General features: G+C 52.4%; 66 non-coding genes across 66 annotated transcripts; 22 read left to right on the plus strand and 44 right to left on the minus strand.

Annotated features, from left to right (window-relative positions):
* The first annotated feature begins 134 nt into the window (after positions 1–134).
* Trnap-cgg (transfer RNA proline (anticodon CGG)) lies at positions 135–206 on the plus strand. Its single transcript has one exon. It is a non-coding gene; the product is annotated as a tRNA-Pro (tRNA).
* A 195-nt stretch (positions 207–401) lies between these two features.
* Trnav-aac (transfer RNA valine (anticodon AAC)) lies at positions 402–474 on the minus strand. The gene has a single exon. It is a non-coding gene; the product is annotated as a tRNA-Val (tRNA).
* Positions 475–632: 158 nt separating this feature from the next.
* Trnav-uac (transfer RNA valine (anticodon UAC)) lies at positions 633–705 on the minus strand. Its single transcript has one exon. It is a non-coding gene; the product is annotated as a tRNA-Val (tRNA).
* A 412-nt stretch (positions 706–1,117) lies between these two features.
* Trnap-cgg (transfer RNA proline (anticodon CGG)) lies at positions 1,118–1,189 on the plus strand. The gene has a single exon. It is a non-coding gene; the product is annotated as a tRNA-Pro (tRNA).
* Positions 1,190–1,384: 195 nt separating this feature from the next.
* Trnav-aac (transfer RNA valine (anticodon AAC)) lies at positions 1,385–1,457 on the minus strand. Its single transcript has one exon. It is a non-coding gene; the product is annotated as a tRNA-Val (tRNA).
* Positions 1,458–1,615: 158 nt separating this feature from the next.
* Trnav-uac (transfer RNA valine (anticodon UAC)) lies at positions 1,616–1,688 on the minus strand. Its single transcript has one exon. It is a non-coding gene; the product is annotated as a tRNA-Val (tRNA).
* A 488-nt stretch (positions 1,689–2,176) lies between these two features.
* On the plus strand, positions 2,177–2,248 carry Trnap-cgg (transfer RNA proline (anticodon CGG)). The gene has a single exon. It is a non-coding gene; the product is annotated as a tRNA-Pro (tRNA).
* Positions 2,249–2,443: 195 nt separating this feature from the next.
* On the minus strand, positions 2,444–2,516 carry Trnav-aac (transfer RNA valine (anticodon AAC)). Its single transcript has one exon. It is a non-coding gene; the product is annotated as a tRNA-Val (tRNA).
* A 158-nt stretch (positions 2,517–2,674) lies between these two features.
* Trnav-uac (transfer RNA valine (anticodon UAC)) lies at positions 2,675–2,747 on the minus strand. Its single transcript has one exon. It is a non-coding gene; the product is annotated as a tRNA-Val (tRNA).
* A 412-nt stretch (positions 2,748–3,159) lies between these two features.
* On the plus strand, positions 3,160–3,231 carry Trnap-cgg (transfer RNA proline (anticodon CGG)). Its single transcript has one exon. It is a non-coding gene; the product is annotated as a tRNA-Pro (tRNA).
* A 195-nt stretch (positions 3,232–3,426) lies between these two features.
* Trnav-aac (transfer RNA valine (anticodon AAC)) lies at positions 3,427–3,499 on the minus strand. Its single transcript has one exon. It is a non-coding gene; the product is annotated as a tRNA-Val (tRNA).
* A 158-nt stretch (positions 3,500–3,657) lies between these two features.
* Positions 3,658–3,730, minus strand: Trnav-uac (transfer RNA valine (anticodon UAC)). The gene has a single exon. It is a non-coding gene; the product is annotated as a tRNA-Val (tRNA).
* A 412-nt stretch (positions 3,731–4,142) lies between these two features.
* Positions 4,143–4,214, plus strand: Trnap-cgg (transfer RNA proline (anticodon CGG)). Its single transcript has one exon. It is a non-coding gene; the product is annotated as a tRNA-Pro (tRNA).
* Positions 4,215–4,409: 195 nt separating this feature from the next.
* Positions 4,410–4,482, minus strand: Trnav-aac (transfer RNA valine (anticodon AAC)). The gene has a single exon. It is a non-coding gene; the product is annotated as a tRNA-Val (tRNA).
* Positions 4,483–4,640: 158 nt separating this feature from the next.
* On the minus strand, positions 4,641–4,713 carry Trnav-uac (transfer RNA valine (anticodon UAC)). The gene has a single exon. It is a non-coding gene; the product is annotated as a tRNA-Val (tRNA).
* Positions 4,714–5,125: 412 nt separating this feature from the next.
* On the plus strand, positions 5,126–5,197 carry Trnap-cgg (transfer RNA proline (anticodon CGG)). The gene has a single exon. It is a non-coding gene; the product is annotated as a tRNA-Pro (tRNA).
* A 195-nt stretch (positions 5,198–5,392) lies between these two features.
* Trnav-aac (transfer RNA valine (anticodon AAC)) lies at positions 5,393–5,465 on the minus strand. The gene has a single exon. It is a non-coding gene; the product is annotated as a tRNA-Val (tRNA).
* A 158-nt stretch (positions 5,466–5,623) lies between these two features.
* On the minus strand, positions 5,624–5,696 carry Trnav-uac (transfer RNA valine (anticodon UAC)). The gene has a single exon. It is a non-coding gene; the product is annotated as a tRNA-Val (tRNA).
* Positions 5,697–6,108: 412 nt separating this feature from the next.
* Trnap-cgg (transfer RNA proline (anticodon CGG)) lies at positions 6,109–6,180 on the plus strand. Its single transcript has one exon. It is a non-coding gene; the product is annotated as a tRNA-Pro (tRNA).
* A 195-nt stretch (positions 6,181–6,375) lies between these two features.
* On the minus strand, positions 6,376–6,448 carry Trnav-aac (transfer RNA valine (anticodon AAC)). The gene has a single exon. It is a non-coding gene; the product is annotated as a tRNA-Val (tRNA).
* Positions 6,449–6,606: 158 nt separating this feature from the next.
* Trnav-uac (transfer RNA valine (anticodon UAC)) lies at positions 6,607–6,679 on the minus strand. Its single transcript has one exon. It is a non-coding gene; the product is annotated as a tRNA-Val (tRNA).
* A 412-nt stretch (positions 6,680–7,091) lies between these two features.
* Trnap-cgg (transfer RNA proline (anticodon CGG)) lies at positions 7,092–7,163 on the plus strand. The gene has a single exon. It is a non-coding gene; the product is annotated as a tRNA-Pro (tRNA).
* Positions 7,164–7,358: 195 nt separating this feature from the next.
* Trnav-aac (transfer RNA valine (anticodon AAC)) lies at positions 7,359–7,431 on the minus strand. The gene has a single exon. It is a non-coding gene; the product is annotated as a tRNA-Val (tRNA).
* A 158-nt stretch (positions 7,432–7,589) lies between these two features.
* Positions 7,590–7,662, minus strand: Trnav-uac (transfer RNA valine (anticodon UAC)). The gene has a single exon. It is a non-coding gene; the product is annotated as a tRNA-Val (tRNA).
* Positions 7,663–8,074: 412 nt separating this feature from the next.
* On the plus strand, positions 8,075–8,146 carry Trnap-cgg (transfer RNA proline (anticodon CGG)). Its single transcript has one exon. It is a non-coding gene; the product is annotated as a tRNA-Pro (tRNA).
* A 195-nt stretch (positions 8,147–8,341) lies between these two features.
* Trnav-aac (transfer RNA valine (anticodon AAC)) lies at positions 8,342–8,414 on the minus strand. The gene has a single exon. It is a non-coding gene; the product is annotated as a tRNA-Val (tRNA).
* A 158-nt stretch (positions 8,415–8,572) lies between these two features.
* Trnav-uac (transfer RNA valine (anticodon UAC)) lies at positions 8,573–8,645 on the minus strand. Its single transcript has one exon. It is a non-coding gene; the product is annotated as a tRNA-Val (tRNA).
* A 412-nt stretch (positions 8,646–9,057) lies between these two features.
* Trnap-cgg (transfer RNA proline (anticodon CGG)) lies at positions 9,058–9,129 on the plus strand. The gene has a single exon. It is a non-coding gene; the product is annotated as a tRNA-Pro (tRNA).
* A 195-nt stretch (positions 9,130–9,324) lies between these two features.
* Trnav-aac (transfer RNA valine (anticodon AAC)) lies at positions 9,325–9,397 on the minus strand. Its single transcript has one exon. It is a non-coding gene; the product is annotated as a tRNA-Val (tRNA).
* Positions 9,398–9,555: 158 nt separating this feature from the next.
* On the minus strand, positions 9,556–9,628 carry Trnav-uac (transfer RNA valine (anticodon UAC)). The gene has a single exon. It is a non-coding gene; the product is annotated as a tRNA-Val (tRNA).
* Positions 9,629–10,040: 412 nt separating this feature from the next.
* Trnap-cgg (transfer RNA proline (anticodon CGG)) lies at positions 10,041–10,112 on the plus strand. The gene has a single exon. It is a non-coding gene; the product is annotated as a tRNA-Pro (tRNA).
* A 195-nt stretch (positions 10,113–10,307) lies between these two features.
* On the minus strand, positions 10,308–10,380 carry Trnav-aac (transfer RNA valine (anticodon AAC)). The gene has a single exon. It is a non-coding gene; the product is annotated as a tRNA-Val (tRNA).
* A 158-nt stretch (positions 10,381–10,538) lies between these two features.
* Trnav-uac (transfer RNA valine (anticodon UAC)) lies at positions 10,539–10,611 on the minus strand. The gene has a single exon. It is a non-coding gene; the product is annotated as a tRNA-Val (tRNA).
* A 412-nt stretch (positions 10,612–11,023) lies between these two features.
* Positions 11,024–11,095, plus strand: Trnap-cgg (transfer RNA proline (anticodon CGG)). The gene has a single exon. It is a non-coding gene; the product is annotated as a tRNA-Pro (tRNA).
* A 195-nt stretch (positions 11,096–11,290) lies between these two features.
* On the minus strand, positions 11,291–11,363 carry Trnav-aac (transfer RNA valine (anticodon AAC)). Its single transcript has one exon. It is a non-coding gene; the product is annotated as a tRNA-Val (tRNA).
* Positions 11,364–11,521: 158 nt separating this feature from the next.
* Positions 11,522–11,594, minus strand: Trnav-uac (transfer RNA valine (anticodon UAC)). Its single transcript has one exon. It is a non-coding gene; the product is annotated as a tRNA-Val (tRNA).
* A 412-nt stretch (positions 11,595–12,006) lies between these two features.
* On the plus strand, positions 12,007–12,078 carry Trnap-cgg (transfer RNA proline (anticodon CGG)). Its single transcript has one exon. It is a non-coding gene; the product is annotated as a tRNA-Pro (tRNA).
* Positions 12,079–12,273: 195 nt separating this feature from the next.
* Positions 12,274–12,346, minus strand: Trnav-aac (transfer RNA valine (anticodon AAC)). The gene has a single exon. It is a non-coding gene; the product is annotated as a tRNA-Val (tRNA).
* A 158-nt stretch (positions 12,347–12,504) lies between these two features.
* Trnav-uac (transfer RNA valine (anticodon UAC)) lies at positions 12,505–12,577 on the minus strand. The gene has a single exon. It is a non-coding gene; the product is annotated as a tRNA-Val (tRNA).
* A 412-nt stretch (positions 12,578–12,989) lies between these two features.
* On the plus strand, positions 12,990–13,061 carry Trnap-cgg (transfer RNA proline (anticodon CGG)). Its single transcript has one exon. It is a non-coding gene; the product is annotated as a tRNA-Pro (tRNA).
* Positions 13,062–13,256: 195 nt separating this feature from the next.
* Trnav-aac (transfer RNA valine (anticodon AAC)) lies at positions 13,257–13,329 on the minus strand. The gene has a single exon. It is a non-coding gene; the product is annotated as a tRNA-Val (tRNA).
* A 158-nt stretch (positions 13,330–13,487) lies between these two features.
* Trnav-uac (transfer RNA valine (anticodon UAC)) lies at positions 13,488–13,560 on the minus strand. The gene has a single exon. It is a non-coding gene; the product is annotated as a tRNA-Val (tRNA).
* A 412-nt stretch (positions 13,561–13,972) lies between these two features.
* Trnap-cgg (transfer RNA proline (anticodon CGG)) lies at positions 13,973–14,044 on the plus strand. Its single transcript has one exon. It is a non-coding gene; the product is annotated as a tRNA-Pro (tRNA).
* Positions 14,045–14,239: 195 nt separating this feature from the next.
* On the minus strand, positions 14,240–14,312 carry Trnav-aac (transfer RNA valine (anticodon AAC)). Its single transcript has one exon. It is a non-coding gene; the product is annotated as a tRNA-Val (tRNA).
* A 158-nt stretch (positions 14,313–14,470) lies between these two features.
* On the minus strand, positions 14,471–14,543 carry Trnav-uac (transfer RNA valine (anticodon UAC)). The gene has a single exon. It is a non-coding gene; the product is annotated as a tRNA-Val (tRNA).
* A 412-nt stretch (positions 14,544–14,955) lies between these two features.
* Trnap-cgg (transfer RNA proline (anticodon CGG)) lies at positions 14,956–15,027 on the plus strand. The gene has a single exon. It is a non-coding gene; the product is annotated as a tRNA-Pro (tRNA).
* A 195-nt stretch (positions 15,028–15,222) lies between these two features.
* On the minus strand, positions 15,223–15,295 carry Trnav-aac (transfer RNA valine (anticodon AAC)). The gene has a single exon. It is a non-coding gene; the product is annotated as a tRNA-Val (tRNA).
* A 158-nt stretch (positions 15,296–15,453) lies between these two features.
* On the minus strand, positions 15,454–15,526 carry Trnav-uac (transfer RNA valine (anticodon UAC)). The gene has a single exon. It is a non-coding gene; the product is annotated as a tRNA-Val (tRNA).
* Positions 15,527–15,938: 412 nt separating this feature from the next.
* Trnap-cgg (transfer RNA proline (anticodon CGG)) lies at positions 15,939–16,010 on the plus strand. Its single transcript has one exon. It is a non-coding gene; the product is annotated as a tRNA-Pro (tRNA).
* A 195-nt stretch (positions 16,011–16,205) lies between these two features.
* Trnav-aac (transfer RNA valine (anticodon AAC)) lies at positions 16,206–16,278 on the minus strand. Its single transcript has one exon. It is a non-coding gene; the product is annotated as a tRNA-Val (tRNA).
* Positions 16,279–16,436: 158 nt separating this feature from the next.
* Positions 16,437–16,509, minus strand: Trnav-uac (transfer RNA valine (anticodon UAC)). The gene has a single exon. It is a non-coding gene; the product is annotated as a tRNA-Val (tRNA).
* Positions 16,510–16,921: 412 nt separating this feature from the next.
* On the plus strand, positions 16,922–16,993 carry Trnap-cgg (transfer RNA proline (anticodon CGG)). The gene has a single exon. It is a non-coding gene; the product is annotated as a tRNA-Pro (tRNA).
* Positions 16,994–17,188: 195 nt separating this feature from the next.
* Positions 17,189–17,261, minus strand: Trnav-aac (transfer RNA valine (anticodon AAC)). Its single transcript has one exon. It is a non-coding gene; the product is annotated as a tRNA-Val (tRNA).
* A 158-nt stretch (positions 17,262–17,419) lies between these two features.
* Positions 17,420–17,492, minus strand: Trnav-uac (transfer RNA valine (anticodon UAC)). The gene has a single exon. It is a non-coding gene; the product is annotated as a tRNA-Val (tRNA).
* A 432-nt stretch (positions 17,493–17,924) lies between these two features.
* Trnav-aac (transfer RNA valine (anticodon AAC)) lies at positions 17,925–17,997 on the minus strand. The gene has a single exon. It is a non-coding gene; the product is annotated as a tRNA-Val (tRNA).
* A 158-nt stretch (positions 17,998–18,155) lies between these two features.
* On the minus strand, positions 18,156–18,228 carry Trnav-uac (transfer RNA valine (anticodon UAC)). Its single transcript has one exon. It is a non-coding gene; the product is annotated as a tRNA-Val (tRNA).
* Positions 18,229–18,640: 412 nt separating this feature from the next.
* Positions 18,641–18,712, plus strand: Trnap-cgg (transfer RNA proline (anticodon CGG)). The gene has a single exon. It is a non-coding gene; the product is annotated as a tRNA-Pro (tRNA).
* A 195-nt stretch (positions 18,713–18,907) lies between these two features.
* Trnav-aac (transfer RNA valine (anticodon AAC)) lies at positions 18,908–18,980 on the minus strand. The gene has a single exon. It is a non-coding gene; the product is annotated as a tRNA-Val (tRNA).
* A 158-nt stretch (positions 18,981–19,138) lies between these two features.
* On the minus strand, positions 19,139–19,211 carry Trnav-uac (transfer RNA valine (anticodon UAC)). Its single transcript has one exon. It is a non-coding gene; the product is annotated as a tRNA-Val (tRNA).
* Positions 19,212–19,623: 412 nt separating this feature from the next.
* Trnap-cgg (transfer RNA proline (anticodon CGG)) lies at positions 19,624–19,695 on the plus strand. The gene has a single exon. It is a non-coding gene; the product is annotated as a tRNA-Pro (tRNA).
* A 195-nt stretch (positions 19,696–19,890) lies between these two features.
* Positions 19,891–19,963, minus strand: Trnav-aac (transfer RNA valine (anticodon AAC)). Its single transcript has one exon. It is a non-coding gene; the product is annotated as a tRNA-Val (tRNA).
* Positions 19,964–20,121: 158 nt separating this feature from the next.
* Trnav-uac (transfer RNA valine (anticodon UAC)) lies at positions 20,122–20,194 on the minus strand. The gene has a single exon. It is a non-coding gene; the product is annotated as a tRNA-Val (tRNA).
* A 412-nt stretch (positions 20,195–20,606) lies between these two features.
* Positions 20,607–20,678, plus strand: Trnap-cgg (transfer RNA proline (anticodon CGG)). Its single transcript has one exon. It is a non-coding gene; the product is annotated as a tRNA-Pro (tRNA).
* A 195-nt stretch (positions 20,679–20,873) lies between these two features.
* On the minus strand, positions 20,874–20,946 carry Trnav-aac (transfer RNA valine (anticodon AAC)). Its single transcript has one exon. It is a non-coding gene; the product is annotated as a tRNA-Val (tRNA).
* A 158-nt stretch (positions 20,947–21,104) lies between these two features.
* Trnav-uac (transfer RNA valine (anticodon UAC)) lies at positions 21,105–21,177 on the minus strand. The gene has a single exon. It is a non-coding gene; the product is annotated as a tRNA-Val (tRNA).
* A 412-nt stretch (positions 21,178–21,589) lies between these two features.
* Positions 21,590–21,661, plus strand: Trnap-cgg (transfer RNA proline (anticodon CGG)). The gene has a single exon. It is a non-coding gene; the product is annotated as a tRNA-Pro (tRNA).
* Positions 21,662–21,707: the final 46 nt, after the last annotated feature.

Below are 21,707 nucleotides of genomic sequence, written 5' to 3' on the forward strand. Positions count from 1 at the left end.
AGCCCAGGAAGGCCGCCGACCGCGGGAATTCGCGCCGCCCCCATCCCGCCAGCCTACACGAGACTTTCCAGAGCACCCTGGACCACATCGAGGCACCCAGTGCACTGAAATAATAGTCATTCGCCATGTCAGATGGCTCGTTGGTCTAGGGGTATGATTCCTGCTTCGGGTGCAGGAGGTCCCGGGTTCAAATCCCGGACGAGCCCTAGCGTTTTGTGCAAACTGATCGCACATGAGTGGCTGAGTCGATGCAAAATGCTCGGCGGCAGTATCAAATGAATTTCATATTTGATGTGAGCAATTGACACTCTGATCCGACGTGTGAAGGCGATTACGAAGGTTTTTGGGTACAGATGAAAGCAGATGCATGTTACTATGTCTTGTTTTTAATGATGAAAAAGTGTTTCCGCCCGGGATCGAACCGGGGACCTTCTGCGTGTTAGGCAGACGTGATAACCGCTACACCACGGAAACTACTTGTGTGCGCCATACCTTAGAGACAACTCGTGCTGATGTTGACATCGTAACTAAAAAATTAAATAAATGCGCTTCTTGCATAACAAAGGTACATGCAGAAGATCCTCACATGACGTGGCTCACTGGAGTACAATGCGACACAGGCAAGAAAATACTGTTCCCGCCCGGGATCGAACCGGGGACCTTCTGCGTGTAAAGCAGACGTGATAACCGCTACACTACGGAAACTGCGGACGGGAGGAGTCCATCCCCGTTCACTCGAAATTACCTCAGCCTCTCTCCCGTCCGCGAATGCACACGCGACGGTTCTTTTGACAGCCTGGAAACCATTACAGCCGAGGGCTCAAGAAGTCTTCGGGGTGCTCGAGAGGGTGTCTGCCGTAGCACCCCTAACGAGATAGCGGCGTTTCCCGCAGTCGTGATTGCAAGTCATAGCAGCAAAAGCAATCACTTTCTTAGCAGCAGGGAGTGCGAGCCCAGCGGCAGCTCTACATGAAGGTACCAATAGCCCAGGAAGGCCGCCGACCGCGGGAATTCGCGCCGCCCCCATCCCGCCAGCCTACACGAGACTTTCCAGAGCACCCTGGACCACATCGAGGCACCCAGTGCACTGAAATAATAGTCATTCGCCATGTCAGATGGCTCGTTGGTCTAGGGGTATGATTCCTGCTTCGGGTGCAGGAGGTCCCGGGTTCAAATCCCGGACGAGCCCTAGCGTTTTGTGCAAACTGATCGCACATGAGTGGCTGAGTCGATGCAAAATGCTCGGCGGCAGTATCAAATGAATTTCATATTTGATGTGAGCAATTGACACTCTGATCCGACGTGTGAAGGCGATTACGAAGGTTTTTGGGTACAGATGGAAGCAGATGCATGTTACTATGTCTTGTTTTTAATGATGAAAAAGTGTTTCCGCCCGGGATCGAACCGGGGACCTTCTGCGTGTTAGGCAGACGTGATAACCGCTACACCACGGAAACTACTTGTGTGCGCCATACCTTAGAGACAACTCGTGCTGATGTTGACATCGTAACTAAAAAATTAAATAAATGCGCTTCTTGCATAACAAAGGTACATGCAGAAGATCCTCACATGACGTGGCTCACTGGAGTACAATGCGACACAGGCAAGAAAATACTGTTCCCGCCCGGGATCGAACCGGGGACCTTCTGCGTGTAAAGCAGACGTGATAACCGCTACACTACGGAAACTGCGGACGGGAGGAGTCCATCCCCGTTCACTCGAAATTACCTCAGCCTCTCTCCCGTCCGCGAATGCACACGCGACGGTTCTTTTGACAGCCTGGAAACCATTACAGCCGAGGGCTCAAGAAGTCTTCGGGGTGCTCGAGAGGGTGTCTGCCGTAGCACCCCTAACGAGATAGCGGCGTTTCCCGCAGTCGTGATTGCAAGTCATAGCAGCAAAAGCAATCACTTTCTTAGCAGCAGGGAGTGCGAGCCCAGCGTTTCCCGCAGTCGTGATTGCAAGTCATAGCAGCAAAAGCAATCACTTTCTTAGCAGCAGGGAGTGCGAGCCCAGCGGCAGCTCTACATGAAGGTACCAATAGCCCAGGAAGGCCGCCGACCGCGGGAATTCGCGCCGCCCCCATCCCGCCAGCCTACACGAGACTTTCCAGAGCACCCTGGACCACATCGAGGCACCCAGTGCACTGAAATAATAGTCATTCGCCATGTCAGATGGCTCGTTGGTCTAGGGGTATGATTCCTGCTTCGGGTGCAGGAGGTCCCGGGTTCAAATCCCGGACGAGCCCTAGCGTTTTGTGCAAACTGATCGCACATGAGTGGCTGAGTCGATGCAAAATGCTCGGCGGCAGTATCAAATGAATTTCATATTTGATGTGAGCAATTGACACTCTGATCCGACGTGTGAAGGCGATTACGAAGGTTTTTGGGTACAGATGGAAGCAGATGCATGTTACTATGTCTTGTTTTTAATGATGAAAAAGTGTTTCCGCCCGGGATCGAACCGGGGACCTTCTGCGTGTTAGGCAGACGTGATAACCGCTACACCACGGAAACTACTTGTGTGCGCCATACCTTAGAGACAACTCGTGCTGATGTTGACATCGTAACTAAAAGATTAAATAAATGCGCTTCTTGCATAACAAAGGTACATGCAGAAGATCCTCACATGACGTGGCTCACTGGAGTACAATGCGACACAGGCAAGAAAATACTGTTCCCGCCCGGGATCGAACCGGGGACCTTCTGCGTGTAAAGCAGACGTGATAACCGCTACACTACGGAAACTGCGGACGGGAGGAGTCCATCCCCGTTCACTCGAAATTACCTCAGCCTCTCTCCCGTCCGCGAATGCACACGCGACGGTTCTTTTGACAGCCTGGAAACCATTACAGCCGAGGGCTCAAGAAGTCTTCGGGGTGCTCGAGAGGGTGTCTGCCGTAGCACCCCTAACGAGATAGCGGCGTTTCCCGCAGTCGTGATTGCAAGTCATAGCAGCAAAAGCAATCACTTTCTTAGCAGCAGGGAGTGCGAGCCCAGCGGCAGCTCTACATGAAGGTACCAATAGCCCAGGAAGGCCGCCGACCGCGGGAATTCGCGCCGCCCCCATCCCGCCAGCCTACACGAGACTTTCCAGAGCACCCTGGACCACATCGAGGCACCCAGTGCACTGAAATAATAGTCATTCGCCATGTCAGATGGCTCGTTGGTCTAGGGGTATGATTCCTGCTTCGGGTGCAGGAGGTCCCGGGTTCAAATCCCGGACGAGCCCTAGCGTTTTGTGCAAACTGATCGCACATGAGTGGCTGAGTCGATGCAAAATGCTCGGCGGCAGTATCAAATGAATTTCATATTTGATGTGAGCAATTGACACTCTGATCCGACGTGTGAAGGCGATTACGAAGGTTTTTGGGTACAGATGGAAGCAGATGCATGTTACTATGTCTTGTTTTTAATGATGAAAAAGTGTTTCCGCCCGGGATCGAACCGGGGACCTTCTGCGTGTTAGGCAGACGTGATAACCGCTACACCACGGAAACTACTTGTGTGCGCCATACCTTAGAGACAACTCGTGCTGATGTTGACATCGTAACTAAAAAATTAAATAAATGCGCTTCTTGCATAACAAAGGTACATGCAGAAGATCCTCACATGACGTGGCTCACTGGAGTACAATGCGACACAGGCAAGAAAATACTGTTCCCGCCCGGGATCGAACCGGGGACCTTCTGCGTGTAAAGCAGACGTGATAACCGCTACACTACGGAAACTGCGGACGGGAGGAGTCCATCCCCGTTCACTCGAAATTACCTCAGCCTCTCTCCCGTCCGCGAATGCACACGCGACGGTTCTTTTGACAGCCTGGAAACCATTACAGCCGAGGGCTCAAGAAGTCTTCGGGGTGCTCGAGAGGGTGTCTGCCGTAGCACCCCTAACGAGATAGCGGCGTTTCCCGCAGTCGTGATTGCAAGTCATAGCAGCAAAAGCAATCACTTTCTTAGCAGCAGGGAGTGCGAGCCCAGCGGCAGCTCTACATGAAGGTACCAATAGCCCAGGAAGGCCGCCGACCGCGGGAATTCGCGCCGCCCCCATCCCGCCAGCCTACACGAGACTTTCCAGAGCACCCTGGACCACATCGAGGCACCCAGTGCACTGAAATAATAGTCATTCGCCATGTCAGATGGCTCGTTGGTCTAGGGGTATGATTCCTGCTTCGGGTGCAGGAGGTCCCGGGTTCAAATCCCGGACGAGCCCTAGCGTTTTGTGCAAACTGATCGCACATGAGTGGCTGAGTCGATGCAAAATGCTCGGCGGCAGTATCAAATGAATTTCATATTTGATGTGAGCAATTGACACTCTGATCCGACGTGTGAAGGCGATTACGAAGGTTTTTGGGTACAGATGAAAGCAGATGCATGTTACTATGTCTTGTTTTTAATGATGAAAAAGTGTTTCCGCCCGGGATCGAACCGGGGACCTTCTGCGTGTTAGGCAGACGTGATAACCGCTACACCACGGAAACTACTTGTGTGCGCCATACCTTAGAGACAACTCGTGCTGATGTTGACATCGTAACTAAAAAATTAAATAAATGCGCTTCTTGCATAACAAAGGTACATGCAGAAGATCCTCACATGACGTGGCTCACTGGAGTACAATGCGACACAGGCAAGAAAATACTGTTCCCGCCCGGGATCGAACCGGGGACCTTCTGCGTGTAAAGCAGACGTGATAACCGCTACACTACGGAAACTGCGGACGGGAGGAATCCATCCCCGTTCACTCGAAATTACCTCAGCCTCTCTCCCGTCCGCGAATGCACACGCGACGGTTCTTTTGACAGCCTGGAAACCATTACAGCCGAGGGCTCAAGAAGTCTTCGGGGTGCTCGAGAGGGTGTCTGCCGTAGCACCCCTAACGAGATAGCGGCGTTTCCCGCAGTCGTGATTGCAAGTCATAGCAGCAAAAGCAATCACTTTCTTAGCAGCAGGGAGTGCGAGCCCAGCGGCAGCTCTACATGAAGGTACCAATAGCCCAGGAAGGCCGCCGACCGCGGGAATTCGCGCCACCCCCATCCCGCCAGCCTACACGAGACTTTCCAGAGCACCCTGGACCACATCGAGGCACCCAGTGCACTGAAATAATAGTCATTCGCCATGTCAGATGGCTCGTTGGTCTAGGGGTATGATTCCTGCTTCGGGTGCAGTAGGTCCCGGGTTCAAATCCCGGACGAGCCCTAGCGTTTTGTGCAATCTGATCGCACATGAGTGGCTGAGTCGATGCAAAATGCTCGGCGGCAGTATCAAATGAATTTCATATTTGATGTGAGCAATTGACACTCTGATCCGACGTGTGAAGGCGATTACGAAGGTTTTTGGGTACAGATGGAAGCAGATGCATGTTACTATGTCTTGTTTTTAATGATGAAAAAGTGTTTCCGCCCGGGATCGAACCGGGGACCTTCTGCGTGTTAGGCAGACGTGATAACCGCTACACCACGGAAACTACTTGTGTGCGCCATACCTTAGAGACAACTCGTGCTGATGTTGACATCGTAACTAAAAAATTAAATAAATGCGCTTCTTGCATAACAAAGGTACATGCAGAAGATCCTCACATGACGTGGCTCACTGGAGTACAATGCGACACAGGCAAGAAAATACTGTTCCCGCCCGGGATCGAACCGGGGACCTTCTGCGTGTAAAGCAAACGTGATAACCGCTACACTACGGAAACTGCGGACGGGAGGAGTCCATCCCCGTTCACTCGAAATTACCTCAGCCTCTCTCCCGTCCGCGAATGCACACGCGACGGTTCTTTTGACAGCCTGGAAACCATTACAGCCGAGGGCTCAAGAAGTCTTCGGGGTGCTCGAGAGGGTGTCTGCCGTAGCACCCCTAACGAGATAGCGGCGTTTCCCGCAGTCGTGATTGCAAGTCATAGCAGCAAAAGCAATCACTTTCTTAGCAGCAGGGAGTGCGAGCCCAGCGGCAGCTCTACATGAAGGTACCAATAGCCCAGGAAGGCCGCCGACCGCGGGAATTCGCGCCGCCCCCATCCCGCCAGCCTACACGAGACTTTCCAGAGCACCCTGGACCACATCGAGGCACCCAGTGCACTGAAATAATAGTCATTCGCCATGTCAGATGGCTCGTTGGTCTAGGGGTATGATTCCTGCTTCGGGTGCAGGAGGTCCCGGGTTCAAATCCCGGACGAGCCCTAGCGTTTTGTGCAAACTGATCGCACATGAGTGGCTGAGTCGATGCAAAATGCTCGGCGGCAGTATCAAATGAATTTCATATTTGATGTGAGCAATTGACACTCTGATCCGAGGTGTGAAGGCGATTACGAAGGTTTTTGGGTACAGATGGAAGCAGATGCATGTTACTATGTCTTGTTTTTAATGATGAAAAAGTGTTTCCGCCCGGGATCGAACCGGGGACCTTCTGCGTGTTAGGCAGACGTGATAACCGCTACACCACGGAAACTACTTGTGTGCGCCATACCTTAGAGACAACTCGTGCTGATGTTGACATCGTAACTAAAAAATTAAATAAATGCGCTTCTTGCATAACAAAGGTACATGCAGAAGATCCTCACATGACGTGGCTCACTGGAGTACAATGCGACACAGGCAAGAAAATACTGTTCCCGCCCGGGATCGAACCGTGGACCTTCTGCGTGTAAAGCAGACGTGACAACCGCTACACTACGGAAACTGCGGACGGGAGGAGTCCATCCCCGTTCACTCGAAATTACCTCAGCCTCTCTCCCGTCCGCGAATGCACACGCGACGGTTCTTTTGACAGCCTGGAAACCATTACAGCCAAGGGCTCAAGAAGTCTTCGGGGTGCTCGAGAGGGTGTCTGCCGTAGCACCCCTAACGAGATAGCGGCGTTTCCCGCAGTCGTGATTGCAAGTCATAGCAGCAAAAGCAATCACTTTCTTAGCAGCAGGGAGTGCGAGCCCAGCGGCAGCTCTACATGAAGGTACCAATAGCCCAGGAAGGCCGCCGACCGCGGGAATTCGCGCCGCCCCCATCCCGCCAGCCTACACGAGACTTTCCAGAGCACCCTGGACCACATCGAGGCACCCAGTGCACTGAAATAATAGTCATTCGCCATGTCAAATGGCTCGTTGGTCTAGGGGTATGATTCCTGCTTCGGGTGCAGGAGGTCCCGGGTTCAAATCCCGGACGAGCCCTAGCGTTTTGTGCAAACTGATCGCACATGAGTGGCTGAGTCGATGCAAAATGCTCGGCGGCAGTATCAAATGAATTTCATATTTGATGTGAGCAATTGACACTCTGATCCGACGTGTGAAGGCGATTACGAAGGTTTTTGGGTACAGATGGAAGCAGATGCATGTTACTATGTCTTGTTTTTAATGATGAAAAAGTGTTTCCGCCCGGGATCGAACCGGGGACCTTCTGCGTGTTAGGCAGACGTGATAACCGCTACACCACGGAAACTACTTGTGTGCGCCATACCTTAGAGACAACTCGTGCTGATGTTGACATCGTAACTAAAAAATTAAATAAATGCGCTTCTTGCATAACAAAGGTACATGCAGAAGATCCTCACATGACGTGGCTCACTGGAGTACAATGCGACACAGGCAAGAAAATACTGTTCCCGCCCGGGATCGAACCGGGGACCTTCTGCGTGTAAAGCAGACGTGATAACCGCTACACTACGGAAACTGCGGACGGGAGGAGTCCATCCCCGTTCACTCGAAATTACCTCAGCCTCTCTCCCGTCCGCGAATGCACACGCGACGGTTCTTTTGACAGCCTGGAAACCATTACAGCCGAGGGCTCAAGAAGTCTTCGGGGTGCTCGAGAGGGTGTCTGCCGTAGCACCCCTAACGAGATAGCGGCGTTTCCCGCAGTCGTGATTGCAAGTCATAGCAGCAAAAGCAATCACTTTCTTAGCAGCAGGGAGTGCGAGCCCAGCGGCAGCTCTACATGAAGGTACCAATAGCCCAGGAAGGCCGCCGACCGCGGGAATTCGCGCCGCCCCCATCCCGCCAGCCTACACGAGACTTTCCAGAGCACCCTGGACCACATCGAGGCACCCAGTGCACTGAAATAATAGTCATTCGCCATGTCAAATGGCTCGTTGGTCTAGGGGTATGATTCCTGCTTCGGGTGCAGGAGGTCCCGGGTTCAAATCCCGGACGAGCCCTAGCGTTTTGTGCAAACTGATCGCACATGAGTGGCTGAGTCGATGCAAAATGCTCGGCGGCAGTATCAAATGAATTTCATATTTGATGTGAGCAATTGACACTCTGATCCGACGTGTGAAGGCGATTACGAAGGTTTTTGGGTACAGATGGAAGCAGATGCATGTTACTATGTCTTGTTTTTAATGATGAAAAAGTGTTTCCGCCCGGGATCGAACCGGGGACCTTCTGCGTGTTAGGCAGACGTGATAACCGCTACACCACGGAAACTACTTGTGTGCGCCATACCTTAGAGACAACTCGTACTGATGTTGACATCGTAACTAAAAAATTAAATAAATGCGCTTCTTGCATAACAAAGGTACATGCAGAAGATCCTCACATGACGTGGCTCACTGGAGTACAATGCGACACAGGCAAGAAAATACTGTTCCCGCCCGGGATCGAACCGGGGACCTTCTGCGTGTAAAGCAGACGTGATAACCGCTACACTACGGAAACCGCGGACGGGAGGAGTCCATCCCCGTTCACTCGAAATTACCTCAGCCTCTCTCCCGTCCGCGAATGCACACGCGACGGTTCTTTTGACAGCCTGGAAACCATTACAGCCGAGGGCTCAAGAAGTCTTCGGGGTGCTCGAGAGGGTGTCTGCCGTAGCACCCCTAACGAGGTAGCGGCGTTTCCCGCAGTCGTGATTGCAAGTCATAGCAGCAAAAGCAATCACTTTCTTAGCAGCAGGGAGTGCGAGCCCAGCGGCAGCTCTACATGAAGGTACCAATAGCCCAGGAAGGCCGCCGACCGCGGGAATTCGCGCCGCCCCCATCCCGCCAGCCTACACGAGACTTTCCAGAGCACCCTGGACCACATCGAGGCACCCAGTGCACTGAAATAATAGTCATTCGCCATGTCAAATGGCTCGTTGGTCTAGGGGTATGATTCCTGCTTCGGGTGCAGGAGGTCCCGGGTTCAAATCCCGGACGAGCCCTAGCGTTTTGTGCAAACTGATCGCACATGAGTGGCTGAGTCGATGCAAAATGCTCGGCGGCAGTATCAAATGAATTTCATATTTGATGTGAGCAATTGACACTCTGATCCGACGTGTGAAGGCGATTACGAAGGTTTTTGGGTACAGATGGAAGCAGATGCATGTTACTATGTCTTGTTTTTAATGATGAAAAAGTGTTTCCGCCCGGGATCGAACCGGGGACCTTCTGCGTGTTAGGCAGACGTGATAACCGCTACACCACGGAAACTACTTGTGTGCGCCATACCTTAGAGACAACTCGTACTGATGTTGACATCGTAACTAAAAAATTAAATAAATGCGCTTCTTGCATAACAAAGGTACATGCAGAAGATCCTCACATGACGTGGCTCACTGGAGTACAATGCGACACAGGCAAGAAAATACTGTTCCCGCCCGGGATCGAACCGGGGACCTTCTGCGTGTAAAGCAGACGTGATAACCGCTACACTACGGAAACCGCGGACGGGAGGAGTCCATCCCCGTTCACTCGAAATTACCTCAGCCTCTCTCCCGTCCGCGAATGCACACGCGACGGTTCTTTTGACAGCCTGGAAACCATTACAGCCGAGGGCTCAAGAAGTCTTCGGGGTGCTCGAGAGGGTGTCTGCCGTAGCACCCCTAACGAGATAGCGGCGTTTCCCGCAGTCGTGATTGCAAGTCATAGCAGCAAAAGCAATCACTTTCTTAGCAGCAGGGAGTGCGAGCCCAGCGGCAGCTCTACATGAAGGTACCAATAGCCCAGGAAGGCCGCCGACCGCGGGAATTGGCGCCGCCCCCATCCCGCCAGCCTACACGAGACTTTCCAGAGCACCCTGGACCACATCGAGGCACCCAGTGCACTGAAATAATAGTCATTCGCCATGTCAAATGGCTCGTTGGTCTAGGGGTATGATTCCTGCTTCGGGTGCAGGAGGTCCCGGTTTCAAATCCCGGACGAGCCCTAGCGTTTTGTGCAAACTGATCGCACATGAGTGGCTGAGTCGATGCAAAATGCTCGGCGGCAGTATCAAATGAATTTCATATTTGATGTGAGCAATTGACACTCTGATCCGACGTGTGAAGGCGATTACGAAGGTTTTTGGGTACAGATGGAAGCAGATGCATGTTACTATGTCTTGTTTTTAATGATGAAAAAGTGTTTCCGCCCGGGATCGAACCGGTGACCTTCTGCGTGTTAGGCAGACGTGATAACCGCTACACCACGGAAACTACTTGTGTGCGCCATACCTTAGAGACAACTCGTGCTGATGTTGACATCGTAACTAAAAAATTAAATAAATGCGCTTCTTGCATAACAAAGGTACATGCAGAAGATCCTCACATGACGTGGCTCACTGGAGTACAATGCGACACAGGCAAGAAAATACTGTTCCCGCCCGGGATCGAACCGGGGACCTTCTGCGTGTAAAGCAGACGTGATAACCGCTACACTACGGAAACTGCGGACGGGAGGAGTCCATCCCCGTTCACTCGAAATTACCTCAGCCTCTCTCCCGTCCGCGAATGCACACGCGACGGTTCTTTTGACAGCCTGGAAACCATTACAGCCGAGGGCTCAAGAAGTCTTCGGGGTGCTCGAGAGGGTGTCTGCCGTAGCACCCCTAACGAGATAGCGGCGTTTCCCGCAGTCGTGATTGCAAGTCATAGCAGCAAAAGCAATCACTTTCTTAGCAGCAGGGAGTGCGAGCCCAGCGGCAGCTCTACATGAAGGTACCAATAGCCCAGGAAGGCCGCCGACCGCGGGAATTCGCGCCGCCCCCATCCCGCCAGCCTACACGAGACTTTCCAGAGCACCCTGGACCACATCGAGGCACCCAGTGCACTGAAATAATAGTCATTCGCCATGTCAAATGGCTCGTTGGTCTAGGGGTATGATTCCTGCTTCGGGTGCAGGAGGTCCCGGGTTCAAATCCCGGACGAGCCCTAGCGTTTTGTGCAAACTGATCGCACATGAGTGGCTGAGTCGATGCAAAATGCTCGGCGGCAGTATCAAATGAATTTCATATTTGATGTGAGCAATTGACACTCTGATCCGACGTGTGAAGGCGATTACGAAGGTTTTTGGGTACAGATGGAAGCAGATGCATGTTACTATGTCTTGTTTTTAATGATGAAAAAGTGTTTCCGCCCGGGATCGAACCGGGGACCTTCTGCGTGTTAGGCAGACGTGATAACCGCTACACCACGGAAACTACTTGTGTGCGCCATACCTTAGAGACAACTCGTGCTGATGTTGACATCGTAACTAAAAAATTAAATAAATGCGCTTCTTGCATAACAAAGGTACGTGCAGAAGATCCTCACATGACGTGGCTCACTGGAGTACAATGCGACACAGGCAAGAAAATACTGTTCCCGCCCGGGATCGAACCGGGGACCTTCTGCGTGTAAAGCAGACGTGATAACCGCTACACTACGGAAACCGCGGACGGGAGGAGTCCATCCCCGTTCACTCGAAATTACCTCAGCCTCTCTCCCGTCCGCGAATGCACACGCGACGGTTCTTTTGACAGCCTGGAAACCATTACAGCCGAGGGCTCAAGAAGTCTTCGGGGTGCTCGAGAGGGTGTCTGCCGTAGCACCCCTAACGAGATAGCGGCGTTTCCCGCAGTCGTGATTGCAAGTCATAGCAGCAAAAGCAATCACTTTCTTAGCAGCAGGGAGTGCGAGCCCAGCGGCAGCTCTACATGAAGGTACCAATAGCCCAGGAAGGCCGCCGACCGCGGGAATTCGCGCCGCCCCCATCCCGCCAGCCTACACGAGACTTTCCAGAGCACCCTGGACCACATCGAGGCACCCAGTGCACTGAAATAATAGTCATTCGCCATGTCAGATGGCTCGTTGGTCTAGGGGTATGATTCCTGCTTCGGGTGCAGGAGGTCCGGGGTTCAAATCCCGGACGAGCCCTACCGTTTTGTGCAAACTGATCGCACATGAGTGGCTGAGTCGATGCAAAATGCTCGGCGGCAGTATCAAATGAATTTCATATTTGATGTGAGCAATTGACACTCTGATCCGACGTGTGAAGGCGATTACGAAGGTTTTTGGGTACAGATGGAAGCAGATGCATGTTACTATGTCTTGTTTTTAATGATGAAAAAGTGTTTCCGCCCGGGATCGAACCGGGGACCTTCTGCGTGTTAGGCAGACGTGATAACCGCTACACCACGGAAACTACTTGTGTGCGCCATACCTTAGAGACAACTCGTGCTGATGTTGACATCGTAACTAAAAAATTAAATAAATGCGCTTCTTGCATAACAAAGGTACATGCAGAAGATCCTCACATGACGTGGCTCACTGGAGTACAATGCGACACAGGCAAGAAAATACTGTTCCCGCCCGGGATCGAACCGGGGACCTTCTGCGTGTAAAGCAGACGTGATAACCGCTACACTACGGAAACTGCGGACGGGAGGAGTCCATCCCCGTTCACTCGAAATTACCTCAGCCTCTCTCCCGTCCGCGAATGCACACGCGACGGTTCTTTTGACAGCCTGGAAACCATTACAGCCGAGGGCTCAAGAAGTCTTCGGGGTGCTCGAGAGGGTGTCTGCCGTAGCACCCCTAACGAGATAGCGGCGTTTCCCGCAGTCGTGATTGCAAGTCATAGCAGCAAAAGCAATCACTTTCTTAGCAGCAGGGAGTGCGAGCCCAGCGGCAGCTCTACATGAAGGTACCAATAGCCCAGGAAGGCCGCCGACCGCGGGAATTCGCGCCGCCCCCATCCCGCCAGCCTACACGAGACTTTCCAGAGCACCCTGGACCACATCGAGGCACCCAGTGCACTGAAATAATAGTCATTCGCCATGTCAGATGGCTCGTTGGTCTAGGGGTATGATTCCTGCTTCGGGTGCAGGAGGTCCCGGGTTCAAATCCCGGACGAGCCCTAGCGTTTTGTGCAAACTGATCGCACATGAGTGGCTGAGTCGATGCAAAATGCTCGGCGGCAGTATCAAATGAATTTCATATTTGATGTGAGCAATTGACACTCTGATCCGACGTGTGAAGGCGATTACGAAGGTTTTTGGGTACAGATGGAAGCAGATGCATGTTACTATGTCTTGTTTTTAATGATGAAAAAGTGTTTCCGCCCGGGATCGAACCGGGGACCTTCTGCGTGTTAGGCAGACGTGATAACCGCTACACCACGGAAACTACTTGTGTGCGCCATACCTTAGAGACAACTCGTGCTGATGTTGACATCGTAACTAAAAAATTAAATAAATGCGCTTCTTGCATAACAAAGGTACATGCAGAAGATCCTCACATGACGTGGCTCACTGGAGTACAATGCGACACAGGCAAGAAAATACTGTTCCCGCCCGGGATCGAACCGGGGACCTTCTGCGTGTAAAGCAGACGTGATAACCGCTACACTACGGAAACTGCGGACGGGAGGAGTCCATCCCCGTTCACTCGAAATTACCTCAGCCTCTCTCCCGTCCGCGAATGCACACGCGACGGTTCTTTTGACAGCCTGGAAACCATTACAGCCGAGGGCTCAAGAAGTCTTCGGGGTGCTCGAGAGGGTGTCTGCCGTAGCACCCCTAACGAGATAGCGGCGTTTCCCGCAGTCGTGATTGCAAGTCATAGCAGCAAAAGCAATCACTTTCTTAGCAGCAGGGAGTGCGAGCCCAGCGGCAGCTCTACATGAAGGTACCAATAGCCCAGGAAGGCCGCCGACCGCGGGAATTCGCGCCGCCCCCATCCCGCCAGCCTACACGAGACTTTCCAGAGCACCCTGGACCACATCGAGGCACCCAGTGCACTGAAATAATAGTCATTCGCCATGTCAAATGGCTCGTTGGTCTAGGGGTATGATTCCTGCTTCGGGTGCAGGAGGTCCCGGGTTCAAATCCCGGACGAGCCCTAGCGTTTTGTGCAAACTGATCGCACATGAGTGGCTGAGTCGATGCAAAATGCTCGGCGGCAGTATCAAATGAATTTCATATTTGATGTGAGCAATTGACACTCTGATCCGACGTGTGAAGGCGATTACGAAGGTTTTTGGGTACAGATGGAAGCAGATGCATGTTACTATGTCTTGTTTTTAATGATGAAAAAGTGTTTCCGCCCGGGATCGAACCGGGGACCTTCTGCGTGTTAGGCAGACGTGATAACCGCTACACCACGGAAACTACTTGTGTGCGCCATACCTTAGAGACAACTCGTGCTGATGTTGACATCGTAACTAAAAAATTAAATAAATGCGCTTCTTGCATAACAAAGGTACGTGCAGAAGATCCTCACATGACGTGGCTCACTGGAGTACAATGCGACACAGGCAAGAAAATACTGTTCCCGCCCGGGATCGAACCGGGGACCTTCTGCGTGTAAAGCAGACGTGATAACCGCTACACTACGGAAACCGCGGACGGGAGGAGTCCATCCCCGTTCACTCGAAATTACCTCAGCCTCTCTCCCGTCCGCGAATGCACACGCGACGGTTCTTTTGACAGCCTGGAAACCATTACAGCCGAGGGCTCAAGAAGTCTTCGGGGTGCTCGAGAGGGTGTCTGCCGTAGCACCCCTAACGAGATAGCGGCGTTTCCCGCAGTCGTGATTGCAAGTCATAGCAGCAAAAGCAATCACTTTCTTAGCAGCAGGGAGTGCGAGCCCAGCGGCAGCTCTACATGAAGGTACCAATAGCCCAGGAAGGCCGCCGACCGCGGGAATTCGCGCCGCCCCCATCCCGCCAGCCTACACGAGACTTTCCAGAGCACCCTGGACCACATCGAGGCACCCAGTGCACTGAAATAATAGTCATTCGCCATGTCAGATGGCTCGTTGGTCTAGGGGTATGATTCCTGCTTCGGGTGCAGGAGGTCCGGGGTTCAAATCCCGGACGAGCCCTACCGTTTTGTGCAAACTGATCGCACATGAGTGGCTGAGTCGATGCAAAATGCTCGGCGGCAGTATCAAATGAATTTCATATTTGATGTGAGCAATTGACACTCTGATCCGACGTGTGAAGGCGATTACGAAGGTTTTTGGGTACAGATGGAAGCAGATGCATGTTACTATGTCTTGTTTTTAATGATGAAAAAGTGTTTCCGCCCGGGATCGAACCGGGGACCTTCTGCGTGTTAGGCAGACGTGATAACCGCTACACCACGGAAACTACTTGTGTGCGCCATACCTTAGAGACAACTCGTGCTGATGTTGACATCGTAACTAAAAAATTAAATAAATGCGCTTCTTGCATAACAAAGGTACATGCAGAAGATCCTCACATGACGTGGCTCACTGGAGTACAATGCGACACAGGCAAGAAAATACTGTTCCCGCCCGGGATCGAACCGGGGACCTTCTGCGTGTAAAGCAGACGTGATAACCGCTACACTACGGAAACTGCGGACGGGAGGAGTCCATCCCCGTTCACTCGAAATTACCTCAGCCTCTCTCCCGTCCGCGAATGCACACGCGACGGTTCTTTTGACAGCCTGGAAACCATTACAGCCGAGGGCTCAAGAAGTCTTCGGGGTGCTCGAGAGGGTGTCTGCCGTAGCACCCCTAACGAGATAGCGGCGTTTCCCGCAGTCGTGATTGCAAGTCATAGCAGCAAAAGCAATCACTTTCTTAGCAGCAGGGAGTGCGAGCCCAGCGGCAGCTCTACATGAAGGTACCAATAGCCCAGGAAGGCCGCCGACCGCGGGAATTCGCGCCGCCCCCATCCCGCCAGCCTACACGAGACTTTCCAGAGCACCCTGGACCACATCGAGGCACCCAGTGCACTGAAATAATAGTCATTCGCCATGTCAGATGGCTCGTTGGTCTAGGGGTATGATTCCTGCTTCGGGTGCAGGAGGTCCCGGGTTCAAATCCCGGACGAGCCCTAGCGTTTTGTGCAAACTGATCGCACATGAGTGGCTGAGTCGATGCAAAATGCTCGGCGGCAGTATCAAATGAATTTCATATTTGATGTGAGCAATTGACACTCTGATCCGACGTGTGAAGGCGATTACGAAGGTTTTTGGGTACAGATGGAAGCAGATGCATGTTACTATGTCTTGTTTTTAATGATGAAAAAGTGTTTCCGCCCGGGATCGAACCGGGGACCTTCTGCGTGTTAGGCAGACGTGATAACCGCTACACCACGGAAACTACTTGTGTGCGCCATACCTTAGAGACAACTCGTGCTGATGTTGACATCGTAACTAAAAAATTAAATAAATGCGCTTCTTGCATAACAAAGGTACATGCAGAAGATCCTCACATGACGTGGCTCACTGGAGTACAATGCGACACAGGCAAGAAAATACTGTTCCCGCCCGGGATCGAACCGGGGACCTTCTGCGTGTAAAGCAGACGTGATAACCGCTACACTACGGAAACTGCGGACGGGAGGAGTCCATCCCCGTTCACTCGAAATTACCTCAGCCTCTCTCCCGTCCGCGAATGCACACGCGACGGTTCTTTTGACAGCCTGGAAACCATTACAGCCGAGGGCTCAAGAAGTCTTCGGGGTGCTCGAGAGGGTGTCTGCCGTAGCACCCCTAACGAGATAGCGGCGTTTCCCGCAGTCGTGATTGCAAGTCATAGCAGCAAAAGCAATCACTTTCTTAGCAGCAGGGAGTGCGAGCCCAGCGGCAGCTCTACATGAAGGTACCAATAGCCCAGGAAGGCCGCCGACCGCGGGAATTCGCGCCGCCCCCATCCCGCCAGCCTACACGAAACTTTCCAGAGCACCCTGGACCACATCGAGGCACCCAGTGCACTGAAATAATAGTCATTCGCCATGTCAGATGGCTCGTTGGTCTAGGGGTATGATTCCTGCTTCGGGTGCAGGAGGTCCCGGGTTCAAATCCCGGACGAGCCCTAGCGTTTTGTGCAAACTGATCGCACATGAGTGGCTGAGTCGATGCAAAATGCTCGGCGGCAGTATCAAATGAATTTCATATTTGATGTGAGCAATTGACACTCTGATCCGACGTGTGAAGGCGATTACGAAGGTTTTTGGGTACAGATGGAAGCAGATGCATGTTACTATGTCTTGTTTTTAATGATGAAAAAGTGTTTCCGCCCGGGATCGAACCGGGGACCTTCTACGTGTTAGGCAGACGTGATAACCGCTACACCACGGAAACTACTTGTGTGCGCCATACCTTAGAGACAACTCGTGCTGATGTTGACATCGTAACTAAAAAATTAAATAAATGCGCTTCTTGCATAACAAAGGTACATGCAGAAGATCCTCACATGACGTGGCTCACTGGAGTACAATGCGACACAGGCAAGAAAATACTGTTCCCGCCCGGGATCGAACCGGGGACCTTTTGCGTGTAAAGCAGACGTGATAACCGCTACACTACGGAAACTGCGGACGGGAGGAGTCCATCCCCGTTCACTCGAAATTACCTCAGCCTCTCTCCCGTCCGCGAATGCACACGCGACGGTTCTTTTGACAGCCTGGAAACCATTACAGCCGAGGGCTCAAGAAGTCTTCGGGGTGCTCGAGAGGGTGTCTGCCGTAGCACCCCTAACGAGATAGCGGCGTTTCCCGCAGTCGTGATTGCAAGTCATAGCAGCAAAAGCAATCACTTTCTTAGCAGCAGGGAGTGCGAGCCCAGCGGCAGCGCACATGAGTGGCTGAGTCGATGCAAAATGCTCGGCGGCAGTATCAAATGAATTTCATATTTGATGTGAGCAATTGACACTCTGATCCGACGTGTGAAGGCGATTACGAAGGTTTTTGGGTACAGATGGAAGCAGATGCATGTTACTATGTCTTGTTTTTAATGATGAAAAAGTGTTTCCGCCCGGGATCGAACCGGTGACCTTCTACGTGTTAGGCAGACGTGATAACCGCTACACCACGGAAACTACTTGTGTGCGCCATACCTTAGAGACAACTCGTGCTGATGTTGACATCGTAACTAAAAAATTAAATAAATGCGCTTCTTGCATAACAAAGGTACATGCAGAAGATCCTCACATGACGTGGCTCACTGGAGTACAATGCGACACAGGCAAGAAAATACTGTTCCCGCCCGGGATCGAACCGGGGACCTTTTGCGTGTAAAGCAGACGTGATAACCGCTACACTACGGAAACTGCGGACGGGAGGAGTCCATCCCCGTTCACTCGAAATTACCTCAGCCTCTCTCCCGTCCGCGAATGCACACGCGACGGTTCTTTTGACAGCCTGGAAACCATTACAGCCGAGGGCTCAAGAAGTCTTCGGGGTGCTCGAGAGGGTGTCTGCCGTAGCACCCCTAACGAGATAGCGGCGTTTCCCGCAGTCGTGATTGCATGTCATAGCAGCAAAAGCAATCACTTTCTTAGCAGCAGGGAGTGCGAGCCCAGCGGCAGCTCTACATGAAGGTACCAATAGCCCAGGAAGGCCGCCGACCGCGGGAATTCGCGCCGCCCCCATCCCGCCAGCCTACACGAGACTTTCCAGAGCACCCTGGACCACATCGAGGCACCCAGTGCACTGAAATAATAGTCATTCGCCATGTCAGATGGCTCGTTGGTCTAGGGGTATGATTCCTGCTTCGGGTGCAGGAGGTCCCGGGTTCAAATCCCGGACGAGCCCTAGCGTTTTGTGCAAACTGATCGCACATGAGTGGCTGAGTCGATGCAAAATGCTCGGCGGCAGTATCAAATGAATTTCATATTTGATGTGAGCAATTGACACTCTGATCCGACGTGTGAAGGCGATTACGAAGGTTTTTGGGTACAGATGGAAGCAGATGCATGTTACTATGTCTTGTTTTTAATGATGAAAAAGTGTTTCCGCCCGGGATCGAACCGGGGACCTTCTGCGTGTTAGGCAGACGTGATAACCGCTACACCACGGAAACTACTTGTGTGCGCCATACCTTAGAGACAACTCGTGCTGATGTTGACATCGTAACTAAAAAATTAAATAAATGCGCTTCTTGCATAACAAAGGTACATGCAGAAGATCCTCACATGACGTGGCTCACTGGAGTACAATGCGACACAGGCAAGAAAATACTGTTCCCGCCCGGGATCGAACCGGGGACCTTCTGCGTGTAAAGCAGACGTGATAACCGCTACACTACGGAAACTGCGGACGGGAGGAGTCCATCCCCGTTCACTCGAAATTACCTCAGCCTCTCTCCCGTCCGCGAATGCACACGCGACGGTTCTTTTGACAGCCTGGAAACCATTACAGCCGAGGGCTCAAGAAGTCTTCGGGGTGCTCGAGAGGGTGTCTGCCGTAGCACCCCTAACGAGATAGCGGCGTTTCCCGCAGTCGTGATTGCAAGTCATAGCAGCAAAAGCAATCACTTTCTTAGCAGCAGGGAGTGCGAGCCCAGCGGCAGCTCTACATGAAGGTACCAATAGCCCAGGAAGGCCGCCGACCGCGGGAATTGGCGCCGCCCCCATCCCGCCAGCCTACACGAGACTTTCCAGAGCACCCTGGACCACATCGAGGCACCCAGTGCACTGAAATAATAGTCATTCGCCATGTCAGATGGCTCGTTGGTCTAGGGGTATGATTCCTGCTTCGGGTGCAGGAGGTCCCGGGTTCAAATCCCGGACGAGCCCTAGCGTTTTGTGCAAACTGATCGCACATGAGTGGCTGAGTCGATGCAAAATGCTCGGCGGCAGTATCAAATGAATTTCATATTTGATGTGAGCAATTGACACTCTGATCCGACGTGTGAAGGCGATTACGAAGGTTTTTGGGTACAGATGGAAGCAGATGCATGTTACTATGTCTTGTTTTTAATGATGAAAAAGTGTTTCCGCCCGGGATCGAACCGGGGACCTTCTGCGTGTTAGGCAGACGTGATAACCGCTACACCACGGAAACTACTTGTGTGCGCCATACCTTAGAGACAACTCGTGCTGATGTTGACATCGTAACTAAAAAATTAAATAAATGCGCTTCTTGCATAACAAAGGTACATGCAGAAGATCCTCACATGACGTGGCTCACTGGAGTACAATGCGACACAGGCAAGAAAATACTGTTCCCGCCCGGGATCGAACCGGGGACCTTTTGCGTGTAAAGCAGACGTGATAACCGCTACACTACGGAAACTGCGGACGGGAGGAGTCCATCCCCGTTCACTCGAAATTACCTCAGCCTCTCTCCCGTCCGCGAATGCACACGCGACGGTTCTTTTGACAGCCTGGAAACCATTACAGCCGAGGGCTCAAGAAGTCTTCGGGGTGCTCGAGAGGGTGTCTGCCGTAGCACCCCTAACGAGATAGCGGCGTTTCCCGCAGTCGTGATTGCAAGTCATAGCAGCAAAAGCAATCACTTTCTTAGCAGCAGGGAGTGCGAGCCCAGCGGCAGCTCTACATGAAGGTACCAATAGCCCAGGAAGGCCGCCGACCGCGGGAATTCGCGCCGCCCCCATCCCGCCAGCCTACACGAGACTTTCCAGAGCACCCTGGACCACATCGAGGCACCCAGTGCACTGAAATAATAGTCATTCGCCATGTCAGATGGCTCGTTGGTCTAGGGGTATGATTCCTGCTTCGGGTGCAGGAGGTCCCGGGTTCAAATCCCGGACGAGCCCTAGCGTTTTGTGAAAACTGATCGCACATGAGTGGCTGAGTCGATGCAAAATGCTCGGCGGCAGTATCAAATGAATTTCATATTTGATGTGAGCAATTGACACTCTGATCCGACGTGTGAAGGCGATTACGAAGGTTTTTGGGTACAGATGGAAGCAGATGCATGTTACTATGTCTTGTTTTTAATGATGAAAAAGTGTTTCCGCCCGGGATCGAACCGGGGACCTTCTGCGTGTTAGGCAGACGTGATAACCGCTACAACACGGAAACTACTTGTGTGCGCCATACCTTAGAGACAACTCGTGCTGATGTTGTCATCGTAACTAAAAAATTAAATAAATGCGCTACTTGCATAACAAAGGTACATGCAGAAGATCCTCACATGACGTGGCTCACTGGAGTACAATACGACATAGGCAAGAAAATACTGTTCCCGCCCGGGATCGAACCGGGGACCTTCTGCGTGTAAGGCAGACGTGATAACCGCTACACTACGGAAACTGCGGATGGGAGGAGTCCATCCCCGTTCACTCGAAATTACCTCAGCCTCTCTCCCGTCCGCGAATGCACACGCGACGGTTCTTTTGACAGCCTGGAAACCATTACAGCCGAGGGCTCAAGAAGTCTTCGGGGTGCTCGAGAGGGTGTCTGCCGTAGCACCCCTAACGAGATAGCGGCGTTTCCCGCAGTCGTGATTGCAAGTCATAGCAGCAAAAGCAATCACTTTCTTAGCAGCAGGGAGTGCGAGCCCAGCGGCAGCTCTACATGAAGGTACCAATAGCCCAGGAAGGCCGCCGACCGCGGGAATTCGCGCCGCCCCCATCCCGCCAGCCTACACGAGACTTTCCAGAGCACCCTGGACCACATCGAGGCACCCAGTGCACTGAAATAATAGTCATTCGCCATGTCAGATGGCTCGTTGGTCTAGGGGTATGATTCCTGCTTCGGGTGCAGGAGGTCCCGGGTTCAAATCCCGGACGAGCCCTAGCGTTTTGTGCAAACTGATCGCACATGAGTGGCTGAGTCGATGC

The sequence above is a fragment of the Schistocerca gregaria genome, chromosome 2, assembly GCF_023897955.1.
Source record: "Schistocerca gregaria isolate iqSchGreg1 chromosome 2, iqSchGreg1.2, whole genome shotgun sequence".
NCBI classification, from domain to species: Eukaryota; Metazoa; Arthropoda; class Insecta; order Orthoptera; family Acrididae; genus Schistocerca; species Schistocerca gregaria.